Here is a 27,718-nt window from a genome sequence, read left to right on the forward strand (position 1 = left end):
GATTAATGTTGCATCTGCCCTGTGCTTTTTAAGTCTATCAGTTTTATAGGATAGAAATCTTGCATAATGTCAAAAGTTTTCTTACATTCTCAATTGCTTGCAGTGGCACAGAACAGTACCTTAGCTGCATTACGTGGGTGCAAATGTCACATTTTCTGACTGGGTTTTTATCTAAAGAAGGTGAGAGCTGTCATTTTCCCTTCATAGTCGTTAGAAGGAGGTTCCAAGCTCAGTAAGTTTTCTTTCTAAATGAGTATCAGGAATAGCAACTGTCTGTTTCCTGTCTATACTCCAGTTTGAACCAGAATTTTTCTTGACAGTGATTATCAGAAATAAAACATTGTTGCCATTTATGATATATGGGACATGAAAATTCAAATGATATTAGCTATTTGGATAGCAGTAGAATTGGTCTGGTTTAATGTATTTGAATTGTTTTTATTTTTTGGAAAGGTAATTCATGCATCTACTAAAAAAATAAATTCTAACAACATTCAAAAGTATACCCTCCTATTCTCATTTCATCTTTTCCTTTACTAGAGATAACAATTCATGTCATTTCCTGTTTCATTTTCCAGGCTATGCATATATCAGCCCATTAAAAAAACGAATGCTACATAAATGATGGCGTACTATCAAATGCTATTTAAATTTAACAGTATGTCTCAGAAATTTTATCATATTAGTACACATGTATTTACTTCATACTTTTTTCAGAACTGTACAGTATTTTGTTTTGTATATGCATCAAAATTTATTTAGGGAGTTGCCCCTTACTAGGTATTTTGTTGTTCGCAGTTATTTTGCTGCTTCAAACAATGTTTCCATATGTATTTATAAATATATCTTTGAACATAATATGGGCATATTTGAATTTCCTGTGACTGAAATTCTTGTGCCCAAATGCATGTGCATTTTAAATTATAAAATATATTGCCAAGAGCAATTTCCATCAATAGCATTTAAAACTACCTCTTTGTTCACACTCACCAATAGTGTTTCATTTAAGCGTTTTTGATTTTTGTAAATGTAATACATGAAAAATTGGTAGGTCTTTATTATTTAAATTTGTGTATCTTCAATTATGAGTGGAGAGGTATCTTTTCTCCTGTGTGACAATTTGTATTGCTGACCATATCCTTTGCCCATTTTCCAATGGATTGTTGTACATTTTTTATTTTATAAGATATTTTCATACATTAAGAGCCGATACTTCCAAGCTGATACATTGAAAAGACTCTTGATTCCCCAGCTCTTCTGTTCTCTGCCATAGCATGTGCAAAAGCCACTTGTTGAGATGGCAGAGCCCAAGACAGAATCATCTTACATTGCTTAGGGTGGCTTGGGATACTTTTCAGACCTTCAGCAGACTGCTTTAACAAGAGAGAAATTTTTGATGTCTTACTCCACTGACATTGAGGGATTTGTCTGTTATCGTGGACTACCATAGCCTATCCTGACTAATAAAGGTCCCTTTGTCCCAGTCATAACATAAGGTCCAGATGGCTCAAAGATACAATAATAAAAATTAAAATATAAACATGCTGGAAGAATTCACAAAATCATCTTTATTATTTTAGAATGGATAGGTCTTCTAAGCAGCACTGCAAATTAAAAATTCACAGAGGAAAGGATTAATAAATGTGACTACAAAAATCTCTGGAAGGCAAACCTTCCACGACATCAAAATAAAGTAAAAAACTGGAGCTAATACATGACCAGGGATGAAGGGATCCTTACAGAATTTTTCTTGTGATGAGAACTTTTTGCTTGCTTATTTATTTGTTCATTTGCTTTGTTTTTAGATTCCACATGTAAGTGAACTTGTATGGTATTTGTCTTTCTCTGTCTAACATTTCACTGAGCATAATGCCCTCTAGCTCCATCCATGTTGTTGCAAATGGCAGGATTTCTTTTCTCTTTATGGCTGAATACTATTCCATTGTGTGTATGTGCCACATCTTCTTTATCCATTCATCTGTTGGTGGGTATTTTGGTTCCTTCCTTACACTGGCTACTGTAAATAATGGACCAATAAACATAGGGGTGCATGTATCTTTTCAAATCAGTGATTTTGTTTTCTTCCCAGTAAATATCCAGAAGTGGATTTACTGGGTCGTATGGTATTTCTATTTTTCTTTTTTTGAGAAACTTCCATACTGTGTTCCACAGTGGCTGTCCCAGTTACATTCCCACCACAGGGCACAAGGGTTCCTTCTCTCCACATACTTGCCAACTTGTTATTTCTTGTCTTTTTGATTTAGCCATGCTAAATGCTGTGAGGTGATATCTCACTGTGGTTTTGATTTGCATTCCTCTAATGACTAGTGATGTTCAGTGTCTTTTCATGTGTCTCCTGGCCATCTGTATGTCTTCTCTGGAGAAATGCCTATGCAGGTCCTCTGCCTATTTTTAAATTGGGTTATTTGTGGGGGTTTTTGGTATTGAGTTGTATGAGGTCTTTATATATTTTAGATATTAACCCCTAATCAGATGTATCATTTGCAAATATGTCTCCCATATAGTAGGTTGCCTTTTCATTTTTTTGATGGTTTACTTTCTTGTGCAGAAGCTTTTATAGCTTTATGTAGTACCACTTGTTTTTTTTTTTTTGCATTTATTTCTCTTGCCTGGGGAGACATATCTAGAAATTATTGCCAAAACAGATGTTCAAGAATTCCCTTTTAGGAATTTTATGTTTTCAGGTCTTATATTTAGATCCTTAATCCACTTTCAGGTTTCTTTTTGAGTATGGTATAAGGACAGTGGTCCAGTTTCATTTTTTGCATGTAGCTGTCCAGTTTTCCCAACACCATTTATTGAAGAGACTGTCTTTTTCCCATTGTACATTCTTGCCTCCTTTGTCATATGTTAATTGATTCTATAAGCACGATTTATTTCTGGGCTCTCTATTGTGTTACATTGATCTATGTGTCTATTTCTGTGCCAGTACCATACTGTTTGGATTATTACAGCTTTGTAGATAAGTTTGAAAGCAGGGAGTAAGATAACCACCAGTTTTGTTCTTCTTTCTTAAGATTGCTTTGGCATGATGAGAACTTTCAAAAGCTACTCTCTTAGCAACTTCCAAATATGCAATACAGAATTATTAACTGTAGCCTCCATGCTGTATATTATATCCCCATGACTTATTTATTTTAGTACTGGAAGTTTATACCTTTTGACTTCCTTCACTCATTTCTCCTCCCTCACCTTCTGCTTCTAGCAATCATCCATCTGTTCTCTGCTTCTATGAACTTGGGTTTTTTGTTTGTTTGTTTTTTAGATTCCACTTGTAAGTGAAGCCATAGGGTATTTTTCTGTGTGACTTATTTCACTTAGCATAATGTCCTTAAGGTCCATCAATGTAGTCACAAATTCATCTTATTTATTCTTATGTATTCTGTTGGTTCAGTTTAAGAAGGAAGATATGTGGATGAAGTAACTGTAGAAACTAAATTTTATAAATGTGTAATTTTAAATCAGTGAAGGCCATGTCGATAAAAGCTGCTTCTCTATTTTACTAGTAAACCCAAATGCTTGTTAGTGAATAAATTCATTCACTTTGTGTTAAGGTACAAGCCCAACCCTAAGTAAACATTGGGGGATAGGTAGGTAGTATTTTCAATGATAGGCACAGTCATAAAAATAGGGTGCATATATTCAGGAAAAATTGCCTTATGTTGAGTGTTTTCAACACTTTCAGGCTGAGTTTTATGTCTTAAAAAGCAATGAGAGGCAAGTGAGGCACTATGTTTTATCTCCTTGTTAATGGAGACTTATTTATTTTGAATCAGATGATTTGACTTTTGCCTTCCAATATTCCATTGCAGCAAAAGGTGATTCCATATACACAAGAGCCTGTTAAGCAGAGAGTCTTTTCAGAAAGAAAACTCACTAAAGAAGCACTAGATCAGGGACAAAATGCAGAGTCAGTCTGCTCAAATTCTGTCCTTTGGTTGTTCCAGCCTCACAATGAATTCCCAAAGAAAGTAGTTCCATGTGAGGGATCAGTTTGGCTGGGCTGTTCCTTATGTTTTAAATCCATTTATCAGAGATGTTTTGATGAATTCTTGGAACACGGTACCGCATGGTAGGAACTTAACATAAATGATGTACCTCTATTTCTAAATTCTGATGGCTGTAAGTCACCTTATTGACTTATGGTCCATACCCTCCTGCTACCTTAATTGTTACAGATAACCAATGGGTGACAGCTAAAATGAATCAGTGGTACTATAATGAGACATCAGTGTGAATCTGTTAGACTTAGTAGAGATACACATGGATTAATAGAAAATAATTATAGATATGTATACATGCACAGGTTAGTATATACATATATATTTTCAAGGTCTGTTCACTAACAGAACCTATAAACAGCAACACATCCAGGAAGCAATAAGCACTCCCAGTGCTCAGATCTTGATTTTTTTTTTGGTAAATAATTATTTTTTATTGAAGGGTAGTTGACACACAGTATTACATTAGTTTCAGGTGTACAACACAGTGATTCAACATTTATATACACGATAATTCTAGGTACCAGCTATCACCATACAAAGTTGTTACAGTATTTTGACTCTATTCCTTATGCTATACATTACATCCCGGTTACTTATTTATTTTACAATTGGAAGTCTGTACTTTTTTATTTTTTTATTTTTATTTTTGAGAGGGCATCTCTCATATTTATTGATCAAATGGTTGTTAACAACAATAAAATTCTGTATAGGGGAGTCAATGCTCAATGCACAATCTTTAATCCACCCCAAGCCTAATTTTCGTCAGTCTCCAATCTTCTGAAGCATAACGAACAAGTTCTTACATGGAGAACAAATTCTTACATAGTGAATAAGTTACATGGTGAACAGTACAAGGGCAGTCATCACAGAAACTTTCGGTTTTGATCACGCATTATGAACTATAAACAATCAGTTCAAATATGAATATTCGTTTGATTTTTATACTTGATTTATATGTGGATACCATATTTCTCTCTTTATTATTATTATTTTTAATAAAATGCTAAAGTGGTAGGTAGATGCAAGATAAAGGTAGAAAACATAGTCAAGTGTTGTAAGAGAGCAAATGTAGATGATCAGGTGTGTGCCTGTAGACTGTGTGTTAATCTAAGCTAGACAGGGGCAATAAAACATCCACGGATGCAGAAGATTTCTCTCAGCACGGGGGGGAGGGTGAGGTTCTAAGCCTCACCTCTGTTGATCCCCAATTTCCTACCTGATGGCCCCCCTGCGACTGTGCCTGTCTTAGGTTGTTCCTCCCTTGAGGAATCTTACCCGTCTCTGGCTAACCAGTCATCTTCCGGGGCCATACAGGGAAATGTAAAGTTGGTAAGTGAGAGAGAAGCCATATTGTTTGAAAAGGTTAGCTTTTTACTTCTTTGCATATTTATGCCCTGTGGCTTCTATGCCCAGCATTTGTCTCGAGGTATCTTTGCCACTTGGAGGAATTATGATGATATCAGTAAATTCTATATGAGGCAGATCTTGATTTTTAAGATCATTCTCTGATAAAAAGAACCAGAGCTTCTTGGAGAAATAGCTGATTCCCTATTTACAAGATGAACCTGGTCCATCTCATAGTTACAAAGAATAAGGAAGTACTCAAAAAACACAAAAATTAGAGTATGTCCAAGGGACACAGGAGCCAGTGAAAGAGCTCATAATAGCCATGCTGGAACCATGTGAGCAAGAAAATAAGTAATAATACTACTGCATTATAACCTAGAGTATAAAATAAATATTCTTAAATCCATACTGATATAATTATATGATTAAAATAAATTTTTAATAAGAAAGAATAGACAAATCTCCCATATAGAAGAATCCCAGATAATTTATATAGATAATGCACCCTCAGGAGGATAAAACATAGTAACTCCAGCTTGCAAATGTGGGCTTCCTATAGTGACTACCTTCCAAAGAGAACAGTATGGAAAGAGGGAAAAAGAGTAACTTTACAGTGGGAAAACCTGAAAATCACTACCTCAGCCAGGTGATCAAGGTAAATATATCAGTATTAAGTTATGTTGATGATGTGTAACTTTCATATGATGTCATGATGACACTTGGGCTTGTGGTCTTCCTCCCCAAAACTGATAATTTCCATCTAGTCATGAGAAAAACATCAAGCGAACCCAAATTAAGAGATATTTTGTAACTGCCTAAATAGTACTTCTCAAAACTGTCAAGTTCATTGAAAATAAGGAAAGTCTAAGAAACACAGTATAAAGTACCCTAAGGAAACATAAAAATGAAATGTTATGTACTATCCTAGATGGGATTCTGGACAGAAAAAAGGCATTAGTTAAGAACTAAGGAAATATTAATAATGTATGGACATTAGTTCAAAATTATGTATTAATATTAGCTCTTTGGTTCTAAATAAATATATCATGCTAGTAAGAAGATAGTAACAACTAGAGAATCTAGATGTAGAGTGTAGGAGAATTCTACTATCTTTGCAACCTTTTTTTGTAATTCAATTGACAAAAATCTAGTTTAGTTGCTGTAAAAATATTCCAAATTGGAAATTATTATTTTAAATTTTAAATTTATTAATTTTAATTTTATTTTTAATTTTACTATTGACATTACATTAGTTTTATCTGTACATCATCCTAATTTGTTATATCTATTTATATAGTGAAAGAAATTTATTTTCTAAAAAATATTGTGATGACATAAATATTAGACTTCCCTTAGCAAATTTTCTATTCTATAGAAGATGCTTGGATATGTTACATTGTTTGGTTTTAAAGTGAGGTTTCTCTAGTGTAAATCTACAGGTAGTAGATTGCAATACATCCTTAGTACAGCAATTCTTGATTTTGGAAAGCTTTACACCTTTAAGCAAATTAGCATTTTTATCTAAGTAGCTAACATCACACTATAAAAAAGTCAACTGTGTTAGGGTCTATTCCTAGCTGCACCACTACCCACTGTAGCAACTGAGACAAATTACTTCATCTCACACTCATCAGCCTTTCTGATGCCACACACATATGACTACCTGTTCAGGACATTTGAGAGCTATGTATATATAGTCATTGTAATAATTATTATTTTTCTATTGCTAATAACCATGTAATCTCATTACTAATATTAATCCTTCATATTCTGTGTGAATAAGCACTCTAAAATCCAAAGTACAGTTGATCTTCTATTAAATAAGTCTAATTTTGAGTATTTCACACAGTTTGAGCCTTGAAATTTTAATTTTTCAGAAACAAGTAGCATTTCAGTGGGTTATAGATTGATAGATCACTCACCGTGTAGCCCCAGCTAAATTAGCCAAGGTGCTAGAATCCAGTGGACATGAAGTTGGAGTCAGGGGAGTTTGTATAGATGGAGTTTTAACCTAGTAGAAAAAGGACATTCCTACGATGGCACACAGCTGCCATCATGCTCTTTCCTGACAGAATTAAAGACTGTAACTGGAACTTGCTATGCTACAAATTTTTTATGTGGGAGACTTATATCCCCAATCAGGATAAACTTACTTTAGCCATCAGAGAGGTCTACAAATATTGTCTTCTTGAACTAAACTTGACCTCTGTAAGGACAGACAAGGATGTTGCTCACATGTAATTTATATTCTCTGAAGAACGGGGTTGACAAGAGGAGAGAATGGGTACATGAACAAATGAACAAGATCAATTAGGGTAATATGCACTAGGAAAAAAAATGAAACAGAGTAATGGGACAAGGAGGATGGGGGACTGGGCCCACCCCTTGAATCTGATCTAATGCACTTTGATTAATAAAATCTAAAATTTTATGTAATAAATTCATACCGTGTATGCTTTTTATATCTGACTTTTTTCACTCAACATTGTTTATAAGATTCAACCATGTTGTTGTGTTTAACTGTAGATTGTTCATCCTCTTTGCTGTATAAAATATCCCAGCATATAAATATTCTATAATTTAGTATTCCTTTATACACTTGATAGCCATTTGAGTAGTTTCTAGTTTGGTGCTATGACAAATACTGCTATGTTCAACAACCTAACACATGCCTCTTGGTGAACACAGACACCCAGGAGTGGAGTTGCTGAGTCACAGGGTGTGTGCCGGAGGACCAAACATTTTCCCAAAGAGGTTGCTCTAATTTATAGTGTAAGAGGAATCTTGGCCTCCACATCCCTGACAAAAGTTAATAATGTTCTTTTTTTTTTTTCGTTTAAGCCCTTCTGGTGGGTCACATTATCACATAAGAAAACTGGTTATCCTTTTATTGTTATTTATTTCATTAAATTAACATTCTTTATTTATGTATACTGAATTTCATGTGCATATTATGATAGTTACATGCCTCGATTTAAGAACACACTCCGCATTGACCCATGCACAGTCTTCTTTCATTTTGCTAGCTTATTTGTTATTTTTGTTGAATTGGTGGAGTGGTAACCCTAAAACAGATTTGTCCATGTCCTAATTCCTAGAAGCTGTGAATGTTACCTTCACAAAGGGTCTTTGCAGATGTCAGTAAGTATCTTGAGATGGAAAGATCATCCTGGATTATCCAGTGACAGGCTTTCTTGAAGAGATAGTCAGGGGAAATTTGCCATAGATAGAAGAGGAGGAGGCAGTGTGAAACAGAGATGAGAATAGTGCAGCTACAAGGCGAGGAATGCTTGGAATCCCCAGAAGCTGACAGGAACAGAATCTCCTCTAGAGCCTTCTGGAAATGCATGCCCCTGATGACGTCTTACTTTTGGACTTTTAGCCTCCAGAACTATGAGAGAATAAAGTTGTATTGTTTTAAGCCACTAAGTGTGTAGTGACTTTATACTGCAACCACAGGGAATTAATACATGAAAACAGGCAATAGATTAGGTCATTTAAAACCACACCATCCAATATGGTAACCACTAGCCATATTTGAAATGTGGTTGGTCCAAACTGGATGTACTGGAAGTGTAAGATGCACAATGAATTTTGAAGACTTAGAGAAAATGAATGTAAACTATTTCATTAGGAACTTCTTATATTATTAAGAAGGAGTTTGGATATAGAATACTGTTTTAGATATATTGGGTTAAAATAAAATATATTCATAAAATTAATTTCACCTTTTTACTTTTAGCTTTTAAAACAAAAATGGTTACCAGAAAATTTAAAAGAAGGCATGTGGGTCATATTATAGTTCTGTTGGTTAAAGCCACTCTAAAAGAACAGTGAAAATAGAGGTCTGTTTATAAGAAGTACAACCTGCCTGCTGCCAGTTAACCATAAAGTCACCCTTTTAGCCTTCATTCACCCTCTGTTAATAACAGCTAAAGACTTTTATTATGTTGCTGTTTCCAAGTCCTGTTGAACAGATTGTTTGGGGTACAAATTTCAGACATCCTGTTTTTCATTTCTGTAGTTCTCTGAGTCAATACAAAAGATCCTTTTAACAAGAGAGCACGCGGATTTGTTACCTGTCAGAGGCATTTTCCTTCATGAATTTGTGAAGCAGAAAGACACTTCCCTCATTAAAAAGTGGACACATTTAACTTAAAAACTATGGGTCAGCTTACTCAAGTTATTGCATGTTAATGAATACATTACAAGGCATATTAGTTATTCCTGTAATACAACTGAACTAAAACCTCTCAAATTCAATAGTTTACCAAACATGCATTCTTTTCTTGTTCAGGGATGGATGGTCAGCTGTGTTATGCTATGCTATTCTGTGTGATGGGTGAGTGTGGCTCAGAGCTCACATTGGGTTCAGATTTCCTCTTGTGGTCTCTGTAATCTCCTCAAAGCAGTACCTATCTGAGGCTGTTCTTCCAAGACAGTGGCAGGAGGTCAAAAAATATGTACAATTCTCCCTCTCTCTTAGGCCCTTGAGTCTTTCTGGCATGCTCCTTCTTCCAGCACATTCTATTGGTGAAAACCAATCACATGGCCAAGCCCAATCAGTGGGGCAGGGATGGACATTCTACCTACTGGACCCCACTATAGGGTCCCAGGAGTGAGGGGGTGAAGAATTGAGAGCAATAACCGCACATACTGCACAAGACAACATTGTTTTCCTCTTCTAACTCACTTTCATTTCACTATCAGGTTTACATTAAGTGACTCTCTAATATGTAATCAAATTGTGCAGTAGGCAAAGTGGGAAGTCAGGGATGAGCAAATAGCCAGGCCTTGTCTTACAGGATTTTATAGTCTAGTAGAGAATACAGTCCCATTATTTAACACCTGTGCTTGCTTGTCTGTAAAATAGAGATACCACTATGCCTTTCTTGTATGGTTATCACAAAAATTCATGAGGTGACACACTGAAGGGAGGCCACAGCGTCTGACCCATAAAGATTCCAGCTATTGTCTGTGTCTATCTAGTTATCCATTCAATTTGGCCTTAGTTTTTAAAAATTAAATACGTCTATGTTTATATGTATGTTGCAAAGAAAAAACACCCTGGCATGTTAACAGTGCCTATATTTGGGTTTTGGCATACTGAAGGATTTTTTTTTTCTTCTTACACATTTTAGTTGTTTTTAAAATTTCTACAGGGATCACCTGTCATTTAAAAAAAAAGTCAGTATACATTTTAAAAGATCATTTAGCCAGTATATTGGATCAGATGGGGAAATTCCAGCTGCACCTTTTGTTGGTTTGTTAAAGATTTTCACCAAATTATGTAGATAATTATGCAAACATTAAAGTTTATTTTATCTTCATAGAAAGCACTTGGAGTTTTCTAGAAATATTTTGTTTATATATTTATGAATTTGGTTTCTAATAATTGATATGAATTTTATTTTAATATTATACTGTTTAAACCTGTAACCAATAAAATCATCCATTTTTTTTCTTGCCTTAGCCTTTTGTTTTTAAAATTGTTATATATTACCTGATTCCTTGTCAGGGACACAGTTAGGGTGTGTTACCATAATAAATGGAGGGTCTCCAGGCTTATTTTTAATTGCTAAACTTTGTGTTTAACACCATGAACATAGAATGGTGAGCATTCTAGGTTTTTCTTCTATCAAGTTGTCAGTGTAAATACTCTAAGGCATTTTAAAATATGAGGGTCTGCTTCCATTAGCCATCATGATTATTAATGTAGAAAAGGCTCATCAAACATTTGAAATAAGCTGAGGATTCTGAATTTGTTACACATCTTGGAGTTGAGTCAGTCACTCACTGTTCCTTTTCATAGACTTTGACAAAAACTAGCCTGGCTAATACAAAAGGACTAAGATCAGATGTCTCTGACTGCTGCTATTTGACCATAAAGTAAAGATCACCCTGTACACAGCATTCTGGGTCCTTCTCTATTTGCAGTATCAGAAGCATTTTAACATGTGCTGAGTCTTTTATTTTTTTGCAAACTTCCTCATCTCAAATTAGATTTTAAAACTCAAGAGCTAGAATGATTGCACTGGTGCCATCTCTAGGGTGTCCCGTAGTAGTGTTGCCTACAGTGTATGCTGTCATCGACTGTAGTTTTCTAAACCAAATTGCATTTAAAGATAATCAAGCAATTCAGGCTGCATTTGAACTTTGGATATACCTTTATTTTCCAGGAAGATGTTTTCCAATAGCCAATCCTGACTTTCTGAGACTAACAGATTGAGAGGCAAACAAATGTATTTCTGAAGCACTTTTGGCTATTAGAAAGATTAATTACTATGTGAGTCAATAAAAAGTATCACTTTTATGAAAATGTAAATGGAGACAGCACTATCAGGACAAAACCCAGAAATCTGTTTTTTATTATAAATGCCCTGCTTGTGTGATCTTGATACTAAGAGATGAGTGATAACTACACATATTTTTATTTTGGTTGATGAAATTGAGAGAGATTATTGCTATAGCTAGTATTCTAAAAGGACATTTAAGCCACATCAGATTTAGTATATTTGCCCCAAACTATCTGATTACTTTTATTTATCAAATCTACAAAAAAACGTATTAGAAATGAGGATATTTATAGATGATGGTACATTGTCTTGATGGTCTGTGGAGTTTCAACGAAGTCTTTTAGAAGAAATGTATCCACAAGATGCCTTAGGGCCTCCCATTTCAGAATCCTTAGGAAAGTATAAGAGAAGAAAAGAAAACTCCACAAACATGGGGTAGGGTATTAGAAACTAGTGAGGAATAAGGAAACTAGGAGGAAGAAAAGACTAAAAGAATACAAAATCAGAACAATAAAATATCTGTGAACATTTGTCCAATGTTTAAAACAATTCTATCCAATAAAACTTTTTGCATTGATGGAAATGCTCTATGTCTGTGCTGTGCAGTATGGTGGCCACTAGCCACATGTGGCTGTTGAGCACTGGGAACATGACTGATGTGACAAAGGGAACTGAATTTTTTATTTTATTTCCTTATAAGTTTAAATAACCACACGTGGCTCATGGCTGCCTTATGGGACAGCACAGGTTCACAGCTTTAGCACTCAAAGGGTGGTCCTAGTAAGAGCAGCAGCAGCAACAGCTGGAAGCTTATTAGAAATGCAGAATCTTGGCACCCATCCAGACCTACTGACTCAGAATATGCATTTTAACAACATCCCCAGGCAAGTGGTATGAAAGTTGGAGAGCCACTGTCCTAGAGCAATTTTCACTTGCTAATTAATCACCCATTCAAAAAAGCTAGGAATTCTCTATTTTTATCGTGGGCTAGCAAACATTAGCAGCACATTCATTTTATCCACAGAAGAGTATTTGATGCAGTAGGAGTGAGTCTTAATGGTGCTTGAACTGCTTACTCTAAATCTCTTCCAAATGTGAGCGAGGTGTACCCCACTGATTGATCCTTTGATTCATCCATTCATGAAACACAGAGTCCTTCCAAGGCAGGTGCTCTCTGAGGTTTATTGAACATCTGTAGTTAAATTTGGACATACGCTTTTTTTCTCCACAGTGAAGGGAAAGGGAAGGAAAGGGACAGATTACTGGGTTCAGTCTGGGGACAAGGATTAAAAAATTATCACTGACATTTTTAAAAGCAAGGAAATGTACTGAGAGCTAGAATTGGAGAATGATGTTGATAAAACAGTTCATAGCATTTGTCCCATTATACCATCTGTCTTAATCTTGATTCCCCCCAAATCTGACTCTGAGACAAGACTTGGATACAAGAGGTCTATGCGGCAGTGATTCTAAGAACTCAGTGAGTGGGGCGAGGATAGTGAAGCAGGGATGAGAAGGTCAATAAAGAGTACATTACAGAGTGTGTCACAGATGTGGGATCTGGGCTCAGTGCCTCTTGGGGACACCTGAGAGACTGTGGGTGTTGGAGAGAGAAAAATGCCGGCATGTGTGGAAACTGTCCACCTAAATAAGTTTCAGGCATCTTCCTATAGTGGTGGATAGGACACCCATGGGGTCTTCTACACCATAATAGAAATTACTTCTGTAATAAATAGGATACTACCCTGCAGAAAGATACCAAGGGCTGTTGGAAAGAGAGAGCTGCGAACCGGGATCCCAAATCTGACCTAGGTCTCCTATTGTTTAATTATTTGGGTTAGGTAAATTGCTCTGGAAGTGGAGTACTGGACTTTTAATGAGAGAGATTTTTCCCTGTTCTAATGTTTTTCCCTGTTCCTCTGTACTCCTCCTTACCACTGTTTTGAAACTTTCCCTTTCCTGCTCTTTCCTATTCCTCAAGAGAACACTAAAAATAATCTATAAGCTAATGACTCTCCAAAACACAGGTATGATTTGTTTGAAATTCTGTTTGGCTACTTCTAAGTTCAAGGTTTTGTGAGTATTTGAGTTATACTTTCAGAACAAAGAAAATGAGAGGGCAGGGTGTGACAAAGGAGGTTTTCTGTTCTTTCCATTTATTTATGGTGTTCTCAAAAGTTATTTAAAGCAACTTACATAGGTACATAGTACACTAAGTTCTGGGTGCAGAGAAAACAAGGCTAAGTATAAGAAAAGTCATTTAGATGTAAAAATGTTACATTAAATCAGATTTAGTTATATATCATGAAGTTGACTTTCTTATGTACAACAGAATTCTAAAGGCTCTGCAGAAAATCCAAGACACACGGTCACTCTAACTGCAGAGGATGCCAAGGTATGTTCACTTACTTCAAGCAACTTAATGTCCCTTTGGGAGGTAAAAGATAGCCCCAAGAACAGGTAAAAATAAGCTTATAATAAGGGAGCACATTTTATGTAGTCATATGAGTAGAACTGGAAGGAAATTCTGGGATATTCAGGAGAATGTGTGTGTGTGAGAAAGAGCAGAGGAGACACCTGCTGTAATTTAGCATGGTCAGTAAGGTCTTTAGCACTTGAACTGAGTCTTAAAAAATTAAAAGATAAGATAGGTGTAGAGACTTTCAGGGAAATTATGCAAATAGAGTTGGGCATGATTGTGTTGGGTTTAGGGGGCCATGTGTACGTAGGCTGACTAAAGAAGAATATTTGGCAGATAAGGAAAGATACAGTTAGAAATAACCAGGGCCAGGCATAGAATTTTAGGGGCATAATCTTTGGTGACTCTTCTAGAGCATATATATTTTTTTGCAAAGTGGAATTAATCATGGCAATAGGATTTAATTGCTCCAGTAGTTCAGTTTCTTTTCAGTTCCATAGAAAAACAGTTTGGGTTTATTCATTAATGAAGTCATGCATTTATTTGCTTTTGTTGAGCGCCTTGTACTAGAACTACAACACTGAACAGGACATGTTCTCTCCTTTAGAAGAGCTCATGCTACGGATTGACAGATGGTTACAATTCAATGCAATAAATCTTAATAAAAATACCCATGAAGTTATATACAGTCTAATGAGATATTCCAATCGATTTGTTATTTAATTCCTATTTTCAGTGGAGTCCCATATACTTTGTAAGAAGACAGAATGTCTAAGGGGAATATCTTCTGAGAGAAAATCCAATTTGTCAAATATGAGACGCCCATATTTTATTCATGAGTAATAGTTCCGTCTGGCAGGATATCCTCATGCTCACTGAAATGGGCCTATTGACCCATTCTAAGAAAACCAGGCTGCTCACAAGCATTATACATAGATTGTATAGGTTGTCATCTGCTCCACAGTCACCTTGCTGGGATGGAGCAGTAACCTGCTTCTCTCCCGTTAGGTCCCAGCCTGAGGCTCTTGTGGGTACTTCCCCAGGAAGGGTGCCAGTGTCTTCTGCAGGTCAGATGAATTGTCCAGGTTGGAGATGGTGAGAGTCAGACTTAGGTTCTCATTTGCCCTTCCTCTCTCCCCATTCAGGTCCAGCTTTACTTCCTAACAGCCGGTCCTGACCTGTAGTCACTTGGGTCTCACCAGGAAATGCAATGGCACCAATCTTTCATAGACTTCTTCACCAGCCTCCACAATTTTGTAAGATGGACGTTCTCTAATAAACCCTGATTCTGTGTCACCCTGGGTGGCTCTGCCTACCTGATCATGTGCCGGCTCGCTGTGCCCCAGCCATCGGGCCACCTCCAAGCACCACACATGATGTGATCAAATCTGTCACTGAATATCTTCAGAACACGCAGATCGTGGCTTTTTGTTCACTTACCCTAAAAAGGCCTCAGAAATGAGCACACAATTATATGTAAATTCTTTTTTTATTCAGATCTGCAGTGAGTAATGAATGGCAGTCTCTCATCTATTTATGGAGCACTTTCTCTTTGTTCTTCCTTTTTCTTTACTTTTTCAAAGGTGATCTTTGGGTTTTGCAAAAGTACATTGTAATGAAAAAAAATCAGAATCTTTACATTTTTAGAAAAGGGATAACTACTTTTGAATTTCTTATCCAGCTATAGTCTAATTCCCATATAATTACTAAGTTTTCTAGATGCTCAAACACACCATCCTGGAGAGAGACTGGATGAAATGATGCCCTTTTCCCAGGGTTTCTGGAGCCCCGTGCCTACACAGATGAGCAGGGACAATGCTGCAACTTCTCAGGGTCCCAGGAGAACCCTTCTTTTTAAACCCCGTCTGTATAAAATACTTCTTGTTTGTTTCCCTTAGCTCCTTAATATAATTTTCACGTGATTATTGCAGCTAAGCTCATTAATGTAATTTTCACATGATTATTGCTGCTAATGATTATGTAAGCACCCCTGATCATGTGGAAAATTAAAGATGTTAAATTAAAATATTGACACTGATGTTAGTAAGTAATCGTTTAAGATGTCTGTGTTTTGAAAGCTTTTTTTTAACTTAATCTTTTGAAAATCAAAGTTAACATGTCTTTGGTGTGTAAAATTGCACCAGCGACACATATTTTGAGCTTCATACAATGCTTAACAGATTTTAGAATACTTTTATGTGGTGCCTGCATTTCGTAGGTGGAAGTTCTTTATATTTTCAGAAATGTGACTTTAGTCACAGGCCTGGGACAGTGGTTGGACTCAAAAAAGCATCCAAAAAATGTTAGTTATAGTTATTAAGATAATTTTGCATGGAGGCAATAGTGGGTAATGGGGCCATTTATTTGAATGAAGAGCTTATTTGCAACTCAGATGTTTATGTATCCAGTTTGCTTATAATATTTGACATTTTTAAGGTAACTATATTATTAGCTGTTTTAACATTGTGGTAAGTTTGTCCTTGATTTGTAGGCCTCAAATATCTATATGTGTAGCAGTTTGTATCTGAAATTATTATAAATGGATTTTTCTATTAGAAATGAGCCTGTCAAAGTTCCATTATTAAATAAGGTCACAGCAGTAATTCTTATTAATGGAGCTGATTCCTGACAGCTCTGAGGATACTTACAAGATATTTATAAATACACACTTTCATAACAGAAAATGCCCTTGATTTCCTTACCTCTAATATCTACACTGTGGATTGTAATGAATATGAGAGAAGTCCTGAATAAGCTAAATGAGAACAACCAAGCAGAGCTGAGACACAGATCCTGGGATGTCAACTAGTCACTGTCGCTTCTCTAGGCAAGCTGCTCCTATCTATGATCTTTGCACAGGACCTAGCAGAAGTTTTTAAATATTCTGTGGACCCCCAGGTTTGCTCAGGGTTATTTGAGACCATAAATATTAAGTCTAAGAGTGGTAAAATGCTATTGAATGGTTTACAGTGGCATTTTTTTAATGTTATCTTTTTCAGCAAATACAATTTTGAAAGCTTCAGCCCAGTATGTGAGATTGGTGCACTTACATAGCTAAAACAAGAATGTCATCACACAGTGCAAGGCTGTACCTCAAAAACTCCAGGTGTAACAAAAACATCCAAATCAGAAAGAAAAGTTTGCCCTTGTCATTCAGAATTTAAGTTTAGTGGCAGTGCATGTTTTTAAAGTCTATTTTTGTTGTAGGTACCTGATGGAATAAACCAGTTTGACAGTCTGAAAAAGAAATCTAAAAACTCAGCTGTCCAATGGATACCATATCCCTAAGCAAGAGACATACTAAGGGAAGGATGTAACTCAGAGAAATAAGACACAGGATTCAGCTTTCCCAGTTAAGCTAGTGAAATGAAGAAATAGCATTGTTACAATGTGGGAAAAATGAACCCTACAACCTTATCATTATTTGTGGCAGTCAATGATGTAACGAATTTGCTTATGTAGTTTATATGTTAGGCAGTTTTATGTGTACCCACATTGCCTTGTCTTTAGGCAGTAAATTGCAAATAATGTATAACGTTGGCCTTCTTGCTCTGAAAATGTATGGGACCTGTCATTTCAGACAGGAGCAAAAATAAGGGATATAAAGCAATGGGCAGGGTTTTTTGGTTTTATTTCATATTTTTCAAACCCATGATAATCAAACCCAAGGAAATAATGCAAGCTTAGGTTCAGAAAGGGTCTACAAGGTTCTTTCACCCTATGGGGCAACAGACCCATCAGACTCTCTGCAAAGAAAATGTTTGATGATTTAATAAACTCGGGAAGCTTCATGTACCATACGGCATTTTTGAAGAGTAACAATTCACATTAGCATGTTAAAGTCCAGTATTAAAGAAACCATTTCAAGTTACACCCAGTGAAGCCCAAATTTACTTGACTAGAGATCCCTTTTATGCCCTAAAACCGTTGCACACTGGTAAATGTTAATTTAATCCAAGCTTGAATTTGTCCCGAGTGCTCAACCCGTGGTACTTGGACCAGTAGCACCATCACCACTCAGGCCTCGTGAGAAATTCAGAGTCTCAGGCCCCAAAATCCACTGGACCAGAGCCTGAATTTTAGCAAAATCCTCAGCTGGTCCACAGGTGGGTTCACGTTGGAGAGGCATGGTCTAGTATGCACTCTAATTTAACCACCTTCACTTCTATGTAGTTAATGTCCTGCTGAGAAAATATCTCATGCACAGAATTTAAATTACTTGGGTACCCTGGAGAATTCATTAAACCCAAGCAGTGTCTTCACGTGCCTCCTCTCTAGTCCTAAGATGTTGGGAGAGGTCTTTGGAGGCCCGAAAGAGCCTTTACAACCTGCTTCATTGGTTTGGTCAGTTATGGGTGATGAACCTCTAGACTATAGACAGCAGACGAGCTAGCCTGTCCCTTTTCCTTGGCACAGTGTCAGCTGCCGGAGTTTATAGAACCAGATGAATTTAACAGAAATCAGAGCATGACTAACACTTCAGAAGGTCTGCATATGTGCAAATAGGGCAGGGAAGTGCAGAATTGCAGCTTGCTGTTAAAAATTGCCATTGATATTGTAACATTCAAATATGATTATTGGTTTATTATGACAGGTGAATCACTTATGAGAAAGCAAAACACGGCTCATTATGCAAAATGCTCGAAGAAATCTCTACTAGAAGCAATGAAATGTACACAGTTGACTGAGAGGGGGCAGAAGAGACCTTCCTGGGGCGATGGAAGTGTGCCTGTATCTTGATAGAGGTTGCATAGACATACACATTTGTCCGAAAAAATGTAAAATATTTTGTCTTATGAATTTTAAGTACGGTTGATATTAGGTGCAGCAATACAGGCTGTCAGGGTTACTTCATGAAAATGTTCAATTGGAAATGTGGAGAGTATTTTATTGGACGACATCTCCAGGTTACTATGTAGGCTGGTTTACGCTGACCTCATAGGCAGCCCAATCTGTGATGCCAGCTCTCCAGAAAAGCCCTGCCTAGGGGGCTGTAGCGTGGGCTCCAGATGTAGACAGTCGGGTTTCAAATCTCTCTGTAGTCCCCCACAATCCGGGGCATGTGACTTGACCTTACTGTGCCAGTTTTTCTTATGTGCACTCAGTGATCAGTAAACAGTTTACTGAAGCTGAGGTGTCTGGTTTGATAGAATCAAGGCTGTCTCTTGAATAATGAGAAAGAGCCAATAACTGGAAAAACCAAGACAGCATTCCAGGTAGAGGAAACAACAAGAGCAAACCCTGAGAACTGAGAGGTTGCAGCATGTCCCAGATTCTGAATGAGGTGCATATATCAATATTTATATTAAGATTTTGTCTTCATAGAAACAAAAACTTCTGCATTAAGACTACTTAAAAAGCTTAGCCAAGACTTTTATAATACTATCTGATTATACTAGATTTACCTTTTCTCCCTTTAGGATAGTTTATCAACTCAGATTGAGCAATTCCTATTAACATTGGGATGAAAGCCAAATTAACAACAGAAAGATATGACCTTCAACTTTGGCAAGGGCTGTATTTCTATTCACCCCTGCACCTGGCCAACTCCATGAGATAGAGACCTAATCATGTTCACTGATATCTCTTAGAAGCTTCCCAGAGTACCTTGCACTTAATAAACACAATTAATATATAATCAAGTGAAATGAATTGAATTTGAAAGTGTGGATCACATGAACGAGAGCTTGAGATCCAGCATTTAAAGAAAGGCTCAGTGTTTAGCTAAGACTGCCAGTCACCCACACAGTTCAGAAGCTGGGCCCACTCCTTATTGCTCCCAAGTTTCTTATGACATTGCTAGGCCTGCAGTTCTGCAGTTTATCCACCCCCAAAACAAACAAAACAAAACAGAAAACATATTACAAAACCACCACCAACAGAACACCAAAACGTAGTAATGAAAACAGACTTGCTCCCACTACCGTGAGTTCCAAGATACGCTGCCCACAGTAAGAATTTACAACACTGCAAAATATCTGGTGAAGATTCACGTTTGAGTCATAGGACAGGAATTCAAATATTTATTTCTAAGGGGCTCTGATAACACACATTTACATTTGATAGACGACAGGGTATTTGTTAAGTCACATGTTCAATATTTGTTATTTTTATCAAAACTAACAACTTTCTCTGCTTTCCACCACAGAGCACTGTTTTCACACAGAGGGCCTCACTGAGCATTCGTGGCACTTTTTAGTTGAAAAGTGTTTGATTCAATACCAGACCAGATGAATGTCTCTTTCTGTCAACTCTCTCCTTCACCTGCACACTGGGATTTTTTCTAACATCAGGATACATTAGCCCTCTGGCTGCCTTCCGCCTCCCCTAGCATCATTTCTGGAGTGTGAAGTGAGCACAGACAGGCCAATATGCACATGACGGGTCTCTCCTCCACACTTACTCATGCTCAAAGATCCCTAGTCAGGGCACCTGGGCCAGTGCTTCTCAAACTACCATGTGCATCCAGCTCCCGTGGGGATCCTTTTAAAAGGCAACTCCAATTTAGCAGGTCTGGGAGGGTCTGAGATTCTGCGTCTCTCGAAGGTCCCAGGTAATCCCAGGTAATGCTGTGGACTACGCTCTAAGTAGCAGAGGTCTAGAGGGAATTACATTTGTCACTCTTCTGAAAACGTATCTTCTTTTTGTCTTTCTTTCTTTAATCTTTCTTTAAGAAATCCCATTCTCATTCTTAAAACATAATTGCATATCCCTTGCCTCAGAAATGGGTGGATATAAACCTTCTAGGCCATGAGTGTAAAACAAAGTTAGTATTACACGCCGTCGGCTGCCATGTCCACTATGTTGAGGCCTTAATTCCTGGGTTTTCCCTCGCAGTGAGCTGGCGGGTTAGGCCTAAACTGCATTCAATTTTAGAAAATGTTTCTAATGCTTTTTCATGAGAGAGTACTTCTGTCCTGCTTTTACAGCTTCTTTCTCATTTTTCTGGTATCTTATAGCAGGCAGTGGGAAACCTGCTTAAGCTCACTCCGCTTTTACTTTGAGCTTTATGGTGACACTTTTCTGGCACCACTGTCAGCAGATTCTGCTTTAATGCAGAGTTGAAAGGGCCGCGGGAAGTACTGCTTCATTTCTGTCTGGGAAAGCCAGGGACTCGCTGACAATAGGGTTTCTTCCCCTGAAATGTGGAAGATGATTGGCAAAAAATGACACACAGCACAGTCATCATTCTTCACTCGAGTTGCATGAGCAATATGATACTTTAACTCTCTGTAGTGTCTGGACAAGGCCTAAAATAAATCATAGTGCTAAGGGAAGAAAAGTTCTATTTCTTTCCAAGCGTCTTTGAGAAAGTAGGAAATCCATTACAATTTGATTTTCACTCCATTCATGAAAAACCAGACAAGCTAACTAGCGTGTATTTGTTTGCACACACATATGCATGCATATGCACACACACACCTGCAAACTTGCAGCTCAGAATAGAAAATTGATGAGCAAAATGAAATTTAAATTTGATCCCTTCTTTGTGGTCTAAGTTCTAGACCTTCAAAAATACAGGATGAGCTGTTCAGAACACAGAGGGGAAAAGATGAACTGGGTGGAGGAGGATGAGAAAGTGCCAAAAAGTGATTGAAGATTATTATAACAAAATGATTTTCTAATAACGAAGAATTCAAATCTGGACATATCCAGATTTATAGGTTAGGCTCATGGAAGATGAAAGCCCAGTTTGTTCTCCCAACCAGAAAGTCTAAAAGGAAACTGGATTTCTGAGGATTGAAGATTTAAGCCTTGAATTGTGGTTCTCTAATTGCAGTTGGTCTTAGCTGACTTGGAAAATACAGGCATCAAGTGGAACATAACATGGGGGTAGGCTGCACGGAGCTGTCTGTTGAATGAGACAGTAAAAAGACTGTGTTTGAATGAAACAGAGGAAAGTGGGTAAAACCAGGGGTGGTCCAGATGACAGGAAATCCTCAGCTGAAGCTTCCATGACCTAAGTCTCAAAAAATAAATCTGAAGTCAACTTTAAGAGTTTGTGTGGCTGTGTTTTGATAACAGAAAACTGAACAGGAAAAAATGTGTAGTGTCAATAGGGTGGGCAGGACTGTTCACTCCTGGTTTGTATACCTGAATCCACACCAGCTCCTTGTGGGTTCCTGAACCCACCAAGCACTTCTTGAATGCCAGCAGAGTGTCTGAGAATTCAACTCAATTCTGATGCCATCTGCCCAGAGGCAGCATGAGATTCCCCAGGTGAAGGGCACCATCCTGCAAAACTGCCCTCCACCCCCAACTCCAGATGTCAGTTGCAACTGTTACCTGTGCTTCTGACTAACTGCCTACAGATGAGAGGTTCTCACCACCTCCCCTTTAGGTCTGATTAATTTGCTAGAGCTACTCACAGAACTCAGGAAAACACTCACATTTACCAGACTATAAGGGATACAAGTTAACAGCCAGGTAAAAAGATGCATAGGCCAAGGTCCCAAATAAAGAAGGCTCTATCCTCGTGGAGCCTGGGGCCTGGCTTGCTGGCATGTGGAAGCATTCTGATATCCCAAGCATGGAGGCTTTCTCTCCAACAGGGAAGCAGTAAAAAGGGTGAGATATACTCTTCTCCTGGGTTTTTGTGAGGTCTTCATTGCATAGTCACAATTGACTAAGTCGTTGACCCTTGGCTGATTCAACCTCCAGCTCCCTCCCAAAAGTCTCTTATTAACATGCCAAGACACCCATTTCACCTTTAAGGCTCTGAGTGTTTTCAGGATCTGTGGATGAAGACCAAAAATACCTGGGAAATCTATATTTGGTCATCGGAATGTCAAAATACAAATTTTTTTATGACATTATATCACAATACTCTATCCCCCCAAACCACTATTGAACTGCAAAGCCATACCAAGTGTTATGAAAGAAAGTGTAATGGACTAAATAGGAAGCTCCTCGTTGCTGGAGATGCATTCAGAAATGTTCAGGGAGGCAGGTGGCTGTGGGCTCAGGAAATCCAGACCATCTTTGAGAGAAACTGCCTTTGACAGAAGCATTGACAAATGATGGAGAACAAAAGTGGTGTCAGAAGTTAGGAGCTTCTGTGACTTCGTGTAGGACTTTGCTTGGTGTCTTTTTCAAATACTTATTGGAAACATTAGAATTAAGGAGAAAAATATTTTCATTCTGTCCCATGGCAGTTAGCAGAGAACTTGTTGTGGATCGTGGATTCAGCTGCCATCAGTAGTTCCTGAACAAGCAGGGCTTCTTAAAAGCCTTTGCGAAACTATGTATGTCCAGAGGAGAGGAGGAGGTTCCTGAATCTATCCACACGTTGTCTGCGGGGCCCTTTATTCCCTTGTGTCATATCGGTTCTTCCCTGGGGACATGCTGCAGAGTTTGATTTCCAGAGTAAGAACAACTGACTTGGATTTTTTTTTAAACTTCTTTAACTTTTTAATAACTAAATGAAAAAACTTATGGTGGGAAGACAAAGAGAATTTCCCAGTAGACCTTTTGAACTAGAGTTCATAGGTTTCAGTGACAGAATGATATTTTCTATCAATCTTTTTTGGTCGTGACCTTTATGTGGGTTATGGATTCAATTTTGTAGATTGGGAACTACAATTTTAAAAAAATGAAATAGAATATAATAGAGCCAAGTACCTTACAATAGAAAATGTCAGAGCATATCAAGCTAATTAGGTTAAATGCTGGCTTGTGAAATGTGTGTCTCAGTTACGTACATACATGTATGTATGAGATTGTGAGTGGTGATGTCAAGTGCATTTCAGCTGGAGGGCATGACCAGAAAAATGTAAAGCCATTGATCAAAATCAGTTTATCTCTGTTAGGAAGATTTTTCTATGAAGCTCCTTATGGTAAAAGGAAGGAAGAACACTAACACCTTTGCTGATCCAGTCTGCATAGGTATTTTAATCCTTTCAGCCTCCCATTGAAATAGTCATATGTTTTGCCATGTTTACAGATGAACTCTCAATGGTTTAAAAAGGAGAATTAAGTTTCAGTGGCTTATACACATAAATGGAGTCTTTCTAGTTGTTTGTGTCAGAGCCTGAATTTGAATATGAATCTGCATTAGTCACACCATGTACATATGTTTGTCAGCGTTCAAGGTCAAGCAACAGAAAGGCAGGCCAAACTGGAAACACTAGAAGTGTATTCCAGGTGCATGCATCACACAGGTGCTGCCTGTGTGATGAAGGCAGAGTCTGAACCTTTGAGTAAAGCCAGGGGTTTATTTTATGGTTGAGCATGGAAGAGTGTGAATCTGAATACAGGTCTGAAACTAGAAGAGAAGTCCATGGGATAAATAGGAAAGTATGCCATGAATTTCAGGAACATTTGTAAAAGATCAAAGCTGAGTCCAAGATGGAAGAATTTCTCCTTAAGTAGAGAGAGTGAAAGTGATTAGCAAAGACCTGGGAGACCGGAGAAAGGCTGTAGGTGATGTGAACTCCAGACGGGTTTAGAAGCGAGCAGACCAGGAAATAGGTTCTTCCAGGTCTGTTTTAAGGCTGAGATTACTTTTCAGAAAAACTGGGTATGTGGTTGGAAACAACAGGGCGGCAAGCTTATGTACCCCTGAACTGCTGGGCTCAGCATGACACTGCATGGAAGCAGGATGCACCCAAAGCCAGGCTGAGAACACAGGCTGCATGTGCGTGTTTGATGACCCTCCCTGAGAGGCTTCATGAACGTTAGGATTCAGACTGGTTCTAATCTAAGTTTCCTTTTCAAGGCATAAGCTACAGAACTACAGCAGCACTGATGATGGAAATTTCTATTTTTATTTTTCATCAAAAGAGAGAAAAGAAAGTGGAAATTAAATAGTGTATTTTCATCAGTTTGGAAATACAGTTTATGTTTATATTATGTGTGAATATATAATTATATATTGATTTTGCATGCATTAATATCATATTATACATGAATAAATTTATAGTGTTGTCTTATTCAATTAATTCTAAGCTCCAAATGAAGTGGAAAGAAAACCAAACAATCAAAAAACTACTTGCATTGAAGCACTGTTCCAAATGTTGGAACTCTCTATGTGAATTACCAAAACCTCTAAAATTAATATCAAGGGGCTGTTTTCACTATATGTGGTAGGCAGGAGGCTGGAATATCATCATGATTTTATTAGATAAGATATATTAGAAGGGTGTTTACCTTCATGGAAGCATCACCCTTACTGCTTTTTGAAAAAGAAACAGAAACAGAGGAGAAGCAGGAAAGAGAAGGTAAAGAAGAGTTCTTTCTAACAAATGCAATGATTGTAAGAAACCTCATGTGATTTTTCAATACTATAAATTGTTTCACACCTTTTCTCAATAAGTTTTGCCATCAAATGTATGTGCTGCAAACTCATGAAGCGATTTGTGGTTTTTAGAGATTTTAGGATTTCCAACTTACATCCCATGCTATTAGAAATTGTAGGCTTGTATTTGGTATGTCCAGTGTCATATCTACGAGGTATGTAAAAGTGTATACAGGGACTTCAGTGTTCATTCTGATGGTCCACATCTCTGGCTTTCTTTATGTGTAGGCACATTCTACACAATTGTGTAAATGTCTCCAGATAATTTAGTATTAACAAAGATACTTTGCAGTCTGGATTTTCATGTGAGGGTCTTAGAAAGGACAAAATGTTAGCTTAAATTTAATTTAAAAATTTGATTTGAAAGGGCTTGGATGCTATATTAGTCTGCTCAGGCTGTCATAACAAAATACCAGGGAATGGGTGGCTTAGACAACAGCAGTATATTTCTCTCAGTTCCGGAGGCCGAGACATCCAAAATCAAATGATCCAAGCGCCAGTGAGGTAGGTTCCGCTTTGAGACCTCCTCTCTTGCCTCTCTTGTAGACGGCCACCGTCTCCCCAAGCACACATATGACCTCTCTCGTTTTTTTTTGCAACAGGAAAGAGAGAGAGGGAGAGAGCTCTCTGGTTTTTTTATAAGACCCCTAATCCTATCATATCTGGACTCCACTCTTAAAACCTCATTTGATTTTTGTTACCTCCTTATAGGTCCTATTGCCAAATACAGTCACACTGGGGTAAGTACTTCAACATATGACTTTTGGGGAGATGCCATTCAGTCCACAGCAGATGCTAAAATTCAGAACTGACTTTCGCTGCTTCACCAGGTCTTTATGGACTGTGATTTGTGGCAGTTTTTTTTTAAAAACCCAATTTCCTTTCAATTCCTTGTTTGTTACTTTTCTAAGAAATTCTCTCCTGCATGATCAAAGTGAAAGAAACCTAGAAGTGGCATTTGAAGTTGCCAACGTTAAACCTTTGATCAGTGGAGCCTAGTTGCCAGCAGAACAAGGAGGAGAGATATTGTTCATCCATCTCAATTCACGACTCAGAGGTGCAGAAATCCAGCTGGCATGGAAAATGTTTCCTGTCCTGAGTTAAATTTAGCACTGAACCCAACATGCCTGGATGATTTGTCTTGGCTGCTCTCACAGAGGCAAGACAGTGTTTGACCTCGTCTAGCTTCACTATCTGCAGGTTTCTCCATCACATACGGGATCTCTTCACAAGTCTTGGCTAGAACCATTTCACCAGAGTCAACAGATTCAGCATCACTGGCACAACCAGCTGAGGTTACCCAAACTTCTAAGTAGTCCCAGGAAGGTTTACTAATACAATTAGCTTTACAGAGGAGAGTTAGAACAGGAAACAAATTCCCTGTAGCATCCTGTCCTTTTTGTTTAAATACATGCTAGTTCATCAAGAGGAAAACTTCAGACTCAGTATCAGCAATATAATTTTAACAGCTGGAAATTTAACTTTCTAATAACTGTGAACTTTATAATATTGTAAATAAAACTTGACTCTCTAGTAACTAGAGCAAGAATGGATTCTAGAAAAATAACCAGGAAATCGCTAATCAAGTGCTGAAGGCTTTAAGTTTGGGGGAGAATATGGCTATTTTTGATGTACCATGTGGAAGCCATTTTTGCCCACGGTCTCTGAGGGTCTCCTGTAAACACGGAACCTATGAATTGCAAGGCTAACCACCAGCTGTGTAGTGAAATTGCTGGTGTCCTGTCCTATCTAGGTGACCTTGGCAGGTGCCCTAATTACCTGTGCCTCACTTTCCTGGGCAGTAAAAGGAAGTAGTAAGCACCTGCCTCACGGAGTTGTTGCAGGGATTAAATGAGAAAATATATAAAGCACATGAAAAGGGGACTGGCACCAAGTATATTTTCAGGAAACGATGGGTATATTGACACACTTTTCATCATCACCATCTATCCTGGTCCTGATCATCACCACCGTGGTCATTGTTAATGGTTTTTATCTGACAATAAGGGTTGTGTCCATCTGATAATGCCCCCCTGCTAATTGTCCTGGGAGTGGTGTGAATGAAATCTGCTTTCCTGTGGATGTTGAAAGAGTTTACTTCTAACAGTCTGACACCTAGAATAGTCATGGGTAGCATCAGGGGATAATCTGTTTCTCTGGAAGATGGTACACTTTTTCCCATTGAAAAATATGAATGAGTCAGCCTGTCATAATTTTTTTTGCCCTGATTACCAGAAAATTACAAGATGATTTTCATTCACAGTGACTGTTAGTATCTGTGACTAATATGTTTATTTCTTTCCTATTCTTATGACTTTGATTTTTCTATTCTTAA

At 37.6% G+C, this 27,718-nt stretch overlaps 1 protein-coding gene across 9 annotated transcripts in view; it reads left to right on the forward strand.

Moving 5' to 3' along the window:
• The window catches only part of PLCB1 (phospholipase C beta 1), a 670,724-nt gene that overhangs the window by 251,242 nt on the left and 391,764 nt on the right, over positions 1–27,718 (forward strand). Inside the window, exon 1 of one of the 9 annotated variants that reach the window (XM_073236924.1) lies at positions 25,904–26,123. The exons of the other annotated variants lie outside the window; for them this stretch is intronic. The gene's annotated coding sequence lies outside the window, so the exon portion shown is untranslated. Of the gene's footprint in view, positions 1–25,903; positions 26,124–27,718 lie in introns of those variants that run through there. 9 annotated transcript variants of the gene reach the window in all.

The sequence above is a fragment of the Manis javanica genome, chromosome 5 (genome assembly GCF_040802235.1).
Source record: "Manis javanica isolate MJ-LG chromosome 5, MJ_LKY, whole genome shotgun sequence".
Lineage (NCBI taxonomy): Eukaryota > Metazoa > Chordata > Mammalia > Pholidota > Manidae > Manis > Manis javanica.